The 7505-nt window shown below is 34.8% G+C and overlaps 1 pseudogene; it reads right to left on the reverse strand.

The window, feature by feature from the left end:
• Positions 1–4674: 4674 nt before the first annotated feature.
• Positions 4675–5621, reverse strand: LOC105068550 (olfactory receptor 51I2-like; annotated as a pseudogene).
• Between the last annotated feature and the right edge of the window lie 1884 nt (positions 5622–7505).

Here is a 7505-nt window from a genome sequence, read left to right on the forward strand (position 1 = left end):
AATTTTCTCTATATCAGAAGAGATAACCAATGGAAAAAAAAAATGCTATTTATGATCCACTATGTGCCAAATAGAATGTTAGGCACCATGAATTAAAAAATAAAAAATACTCAGGTCTTCCTCTCAAGAAGTACCTAATCTAACCAAGGGGGAAGGAAAGGCAGAAGGCTTAAATAAATGGTTGTAATTGTGATCATGAGTGATGACTGTTTGGTAGTGGTGAGGAGAAATGGCAACAGATGCTTTGGGTTATATGTGTTGAATGAAAGTCACATTTTCCCAGCTGCTAAATTGAGGATTCTGACTCTAGACTATAAAAGATCAATGAGGGGCTGGTTTTATCAGTAAAACAATTGTCCATGTTGATTCTTAATTGTCCATGTTGTTGAAATTGAGGCATTAGAATTTTTAAATGATAAATTTATGACTATATATGTTTAATACTTCTGACTGTTTCTTGTAGTTGGAATAGTGGTTGATATCTGAATATGCCTGGTCATTAAAAAAAAAAAAAAAAAGGAGCTTCCTGAAAAGAAATAATATATAAGAAGCTGAGAAATGGCTATTCTTACTCATCTTGCTACTTCATTTCAGAATTCATACTTGATTTTTGTTTATTTATTTTTTTGTTTCCTATTCCATACTGAAGTAGATAGGGTGATGTCTTGAGTTCTGAAACAAGGATGCATCTCCTTTCTTTAACTTTCCAAGGGGAGAAATGAGTTAGTTTATTCTTGGGGTCAACTCTTGAAGTTAGAGTCATAAACAAATGAAGAATTGTCCTACTGGATCAGCATAGGAAGCAAGTGAAAGAGACAATTCCTGATGGCAGTGAATGAACATGTGGTAGCTTTAGCAAGAATTTTAAGCTACTTTAGGAAAGTTCTAAATGAACTTCTAAATGAAAGCTCAAGTAATCAATTCAAAAATACTTTTTAATATATGTCTGGCATACTTAGTAGGCATCAGAGTCATTCAGATGATGTAAATATAACATTCATATAGCTTGCATTCTACTACTGGAAATCATGGAACAGCAGCAGACCATGTAACCAAACATAATTAGTGAATCGGGGGCTTGGTTTGAGTTGTTACGTGAATTCAGAGGAAAATAAGCCCGTGAAGGCTGGGTTTACTAAGAACTTCTGCCTGCAAGATTGAAAAAATCATGAAAAGACCATGGAAACTTGAAATCTATCTCAATTTCAGAAGCATTCACTTAGTTGTGATCTGCTAGATATTCACAGGATAGAGGGAGTAAAAGTAAATAAGTAAATACATATATGGTCTTTGCTTTTGCTGAGAGCTCATTTGAGAAATGTAATGAATAGCTTCAAAACATAAAATGAAATTCTGATTCTTAAGCCGTTCCTACAGTTTTTAAAGACCTGATGTAATATTTTTCTTTCTTGACTCTTTCCAGTCAAAAACCTCTTATCTCTGACATTCTTAAGCATGATTATAAAGAAGTGGGGGTCATTTCTCAGCAATTGTTCCCTTTTTTAAAAACAGCAGACAGACTTCCTTTGAGGAACTTCTTACCTCTCTCTGTAGTTTGGGTTAGACCAATAATATCAGCATTCTAAAAAGTACCTCTCCTGATCTTTCAGCTGCAGAGATTAAAAACTGAAGAAAAAAAATTTCCCCTTCACATTTTATGCTAAAGCTAGTGTGAAGGGTTCCCCATTCTGTTTGGAATACTGGAAGGACAACAAACCACTCATGGTCATCTTCTTCCCTAGTTATGTGGAAGCTAATGCCAGTCTACATTGGGGGAAAAATGAGTACAAACCAACATAAAAGCAGCTATGAGAGATTGCTTCAGAAAGAAAAAGTAACAAGACAATGTTGAGTCCTTAAGCTTGGGTCCCTGAGATCCTTTCATTGAAACTTTGACCTATTCTAGTATTTTGGTTTACTTGCTTTACTTATACATTAAATAATGAGGCAACTTAATGGCATGTACTGTCTACTATGAGGTGGACTAGATCTTTTTAAAAATTCTGTCTTGAAGTATGGCAAATTTCTGTCTGTCTTATCTCACTCACTGGGTAGTTAATTCCCTAAACGATATCATTTTTAACTGATTCATCTGTCCCCTGATATGTGGCATATAGTGAATATCAAGAAAAGCTGTGTAAAGATGTAAAATAAAGAGAATTGTAGGGAAAGTATAAGGAATAAAGGACAGAAGGTGATAAATAAGAAGCATTATCCATGACTATCGAATCAATGAAGAAAAGATTTATGACTTAATGTCCACATAACGACTAAAAATGGGTGGGCTAGTGACATCTGCTTCCACTCTTAGATAATTAATTTTGAGGCATCATTAGTATATATAATTAATTTGATGCCTGCCCCTGATCTGCAATGACAATATTGAGCAGATAAACATATTTACTACCTTAAATATACATGATTATTTTAATTGTGTAAACCTAGTCTGCACCCTTTAAAACATTTGCAAGCACACATATTTTACATTTAAAAATATTTTAAAATATATAAAAAAGGAACTCTAAATATGTCTTTGAACTTCAGAACAACTATATTCTTTGTGATATCACATCTGAGTAGCAGAGAGTTTATTTTGCATTTATCTTTAAAACCTAGCTTGGCCTTTGTCCTTGATCATATTTTGGCTTGTAATATAATAGTTACTGTTTATTAAGCATTTACTATACACCAGACTTTGTTGTAAACATACTGCATAAGTTATGTGTAACTATTGTTTTTCTTCTTACAATGTCCTTAAAAAGTAGGTCCATTATTAACTCCTTTTCACTAATGGGAATTTCAATTATTTATTTATTTATTTATTGAAGTATAGTTGATTTACAATGTTATGTGAGTTTCAGGTGAACAGCAAAGTGATTCAGTTATACATATATATATATATTACATATATGTATATTCTTTTTCAGATTCTTTTCTATATAGGTTATTACAAGATATTGAATATAGTTCCCTGTGCTATTGTTGTTGTTGTTTATCTATTTTATATATAGTGGTGTGTATATGTTAATCCTAAACTCCTGATTTATCTCTCCCCCTATTTTCCCCTTTGGTATGTTTTCTATGTCTGTGAGTCTGTTTCTGGTTTGTAGATAAGTTCATCTGTATCATTTCTTTTTTAGAATCCACATATAAGCGATACATGATATTTGTCTTTCTCTTTCTGACTTACTTTACTTAATATGATAATCTCTAAGTCCATCCATGTTTTTGTAAATGACATTATTTCATTTTTTATGGCTGAGTAACATTCCATTCTGTGTGTGTGTGTACATATATATACATATATATATACCACATCTTCTTTATCCAGTCATCTGTTGATGAATATTTAGTTTGCTTCCATGTCTTGGCTATTGTAAATAGTGCTGCTATGAACATTGAGATGCATGCAACTTTTTGAATTAAGTTTTCTTCAAATATATGCCCAGGAGTGGGATTGCTGGATTATATGGTAACTCTATTTTCAGTTTTTTAACAAATGTCCATAGTGTTCTCCATAGTGGCTGCATGAATTTATATTTCCACCAACAGTGTAGGAAGACTCCTTTCTCTCCACATCTTCTCCAGCATTTAGCATTTGTGGACTTCTTAATGATGACAATTCTGACTGGTGTGAGGTGATACCTCATTGTAGTTTTGATTTGCATTTCTCTAATAATTAGTGATACTGAGTATCTTTTCATGTGCTTATTGACCATCTGTATGTCTTCTTTGGAGAAACATCTGTTTAGGTTTTCTGCCCATTCTTTGACTGGTTTGTTTGTTTGTTTTTGATATTAAGTTGTATGAGCTGTTTGTATATTTTGGAAATTAATCCCTTGTCAGTCTTGTCATTTGATAATATTTTCTCCCATTCCATAAGTTGTCTTTTCATTTTTTTTTATGGTTTCCTATGTTGTGCAAAAGCTTTTAAGTTTAATTAGGAACACTTATGCACAGAGAGCCTTGATCACTTTGTTCCCTGGATACATAGCAGATACATTAGAGTCCTGATTTTAGTTTAAACAGCATACTTATCTTCAACTAAATGTGAAATCCAATTTAATATACCCTGAGGAAATTAATTATTCATTACATAGATGGTAAATTTTAGATGTAGTGCTTTGTTATATTTTTCTTTAATCTCTTACTGAATTTTTGTGTTGGGGGTTAGATTAGGGTGCTTTCAGAAAAAGAGTCATAAAGCATAAACAGATTTAAATAAAAAATATAAAAATAAAACCTCTCATCTTTCATTTGGAATATTTCCCTCTGTAACATCTCAAACTCCCCAAAGATAATAAATGTCTATGTAATAATATAAATATCTTTTTTTAAAATCAGATTTGAGCCATATAGCTATTTACAAGGGGGTATTCTGTAGAAAATATTTGTAAGACTATTTGGATAGAAATGGGGCTCACAGGTAAGTGGTGTGAACTCTATGGATGAGAAACATAAAGTAAAAGCCCAGGAACGTTTAGAAATATATTTCCTGATCTAATATTTGAAGTTAAAAGGGAAGCTCATAATTCCAGAAAGATTGTAGTAAAACCATACAGCAGTGTACCAAAGGACATCAACACACAGGAAAAGAATCTCCTTCTTTCTTCAACATCCCTCATACCTTTTTTTTTTGTACTTGAGAGCTACTTTTTTTGTTGTTGCTGTTTCTCAAAACACTCTTATCTTGAGTGGGAACAGTCTACATAGTGCACTTCTAATCTGTTTTGTTTTCACACTATAAACTAATGGGTTAAGCACAGGTGTGAGAAAAAGGAAAATGTTGGACATGGTGACATGGGGGAGAGGGGAGTTGTACCGGCCTATCCTGTGGATCAGAGCTAAGGCAATAAGTGGGACATAGAAAGTGAGGGCAGTGAGAATATGGGAAACACAAGTGTTGAGTGCCTTAAAGCGTCCCTCCCTGGAAGCAATGCTCAGGACTGTCTTCAAGATTAGAGCATAGGACAGAACAATATAGAGTCAACCTCAAAGGAGCAGAGCACCAAGGCCAGCCCATAGATAATGTTCACATGAATAGACCCACAGGGTAGCTTCATCACATCAGGGTGGAAGCAGAATGAGTGGGATAGAATGATGTTCTTACAGAAGGGAAGCCATTTGAGCAGGATGGGCAAGGGGGCCATCAGTGCCACTCCTCAAGCCACAGCAGCCAGTCCCATCTGAGTAATGTGGGAGTGGGTCAGGACTGCAGTATAGTGCAGGGGGTTGCGTATGGCCACAAAGCGGTCAAAGGCCATGGCCAGCAGCATGGCTGACTCCATGGAAGAACACGTGTAGATGAAGAACATTTGGGCCAGGCAGCTGTGGAACTCAATCTCTCGGTGGTTGAGAAGAAAGACATTAAGAACAGTGGGCAGTGCAGATGTTGACATGCCTGTGTTGGTGGCTGCTAACATGGACAAGAATACATACTGAGGCTCGTGAAGGCTGGGATTCTTGTGTACTATGTGAACGATGATGCCGTTGCCCAGGATGGCAATCACATACATGATGCTCAATGGGATGGAGATCCAGGTATGAGATGCTTCCAGCCCTGGGATTCCCGAAAGAAGGAAGAAGGGTGGCTGAGAGTGGGTGCCATTGAACAGAGACATGATGGTGAGATCTGAAAAAGAGAACATGTGTAGGAAAGTCAAGCAGTAAAGTTAATTCAGGTTCATTCAATGGTTGAAGAGAGAATTTAGAGGTATAGGCAAGCTAAGTATCTGTTGTGTTTTAGAAAATTCAATAGGGTTGAATTCAGTTTAATTCAGAAAGCCTAGGTGGATATTTTTAGGTGATTTATAACAGCCATTTTGTGGGTATATTTGTTGAGACAGTGGTAGCCACCAAACACCCCCGGATAAACTATGCCAAAAGATTTTAAACAGAAAGTTCTCATAGAACAAATGAAGGTTCACAAATCATGTGGTTAATTTAGTCAATTTAAAACATGCAGTGGGGAGCAGGAAGACGGAGGGGGTTGATTAATACACTTAAAATAGTATACAAGTGGGGAGGAAGGTCCATGGTATCTGAGTGCTAGATTATGCAATAGTAATATGTTCTGTCTCTCTGCTGATGGTGTTAGAAAGACGAGAGATGGTTTGGGCAAGGAGACCCAGCAGGTGGAAGATACCTGGACCCAACACTCACACTTACTCTACCAGACAGACAGCATCATGTAAACATGGCCACAGCTTTAATTTACCAATAAGACTGTTGGACATCTGTGAGTTTTGCCCATATCTTTTGTGCTGAGAACATGAGAGACCATAACAAAACCACAAAGGGTTTCATTAATGGGTGATTGATTTAGGTATAACATAACTGTCATTCTAGACATGGCATTATCATACCTTATGACTTTTTTTCCTATTTATTTTTATCTATAAATGACTCTTTTGTTTGTTCTATAATATATTTCACATATTCTGTATTTAACATGTCCTACAATTTACCTACAATCCACAACTTACTATAACTTATTATGTTGCTTATATCTTATAAGTTACTTGTTTGTTCTTCAAAACTGTACTTAACAAATATCATGCATCCTACCTATTTCTCAAAAAGGACTAGTTTATTCAATATCTGTGTTTAATGCATCTCGTGGGTTTTGTGTATTCCATTGTCTTTTTTTTCTATACTTGAATTGAATATTTTCAAATAATACAACAAATATCCATGACTACTTCTGGGGATATAAAGCCTCTTATTTTTTTTTTTAAATAGGAACAGATTGTATAAACAAAAGAAACAATAAAAGAAGATTTATATAGACAAAACTGATCAAGGAGAAATAAAGATTAGCCATTTCTTATGACCAAACTCTTTCAAATAAGTACAATGAGAGACAGAACAATAGAAAGCTGAGTAACACAGAGGGTTGCCAAATATTTTTTGAGTACTTAATTTGTGATATGAGTGACATGCAGCTTATGATCCTTTCTCTAAAGTTCCTTGTAGAGTATGATCTATTTGGTGGAAGAAGTGTCAATTCAAAACTATGAACAAGGAAAGACATTATATTATGACCTCTCATAAATAACATAACTTTAATCAATATTTTTCCCTCAAACATTATTTTATTTGATAATGACTTCACCCCATCAAGGAGGAAGCAAGGCTTATTTTATCAAAGCCAAAACAAAAATAAAAGCAAACAAACAAGAAAAGAGCAAAGGTATGGTCATCAGAATAAGACTTATTGAGGAAGGGCACTAGAAATATTTTCATGAATTAAATGAAGAGTTGTAAAAGAGAGGGAAAGGAAAATAAGATCGAATAGGTAGAATTGAGTTTTGTTAGACACCATAAGGTCTGGTAAAGAGGGTATGGTATCATGAGGGTAACTAAGTATCAGAATGCAAAGTCATTAGTATTAAAGGCATTTTGGATTCAGTGCAAAGTTCTTGGCAACTTTTACAGCTGCTAAGAGGTCAAGTGGTGAGAACCTACACAAAAGTGTTTGATATACCAGAGAGAAACATAGGCAA

The sequence above is a fragment of the Camelus bactrianus genome, chromosome 10 (assembly GCF_048773025.1).
Source record: "Camelus bactrianus isolate YW-2024 breed Bactrian camel chromosome 10, ASM4877302v1, whole genome shotgun sequence".
NCBI lineage: Eukaryota > Metazoa > Chordata > Mammalia > Artiodactyla > Camelidae > Camelus > Camelus bactrianus.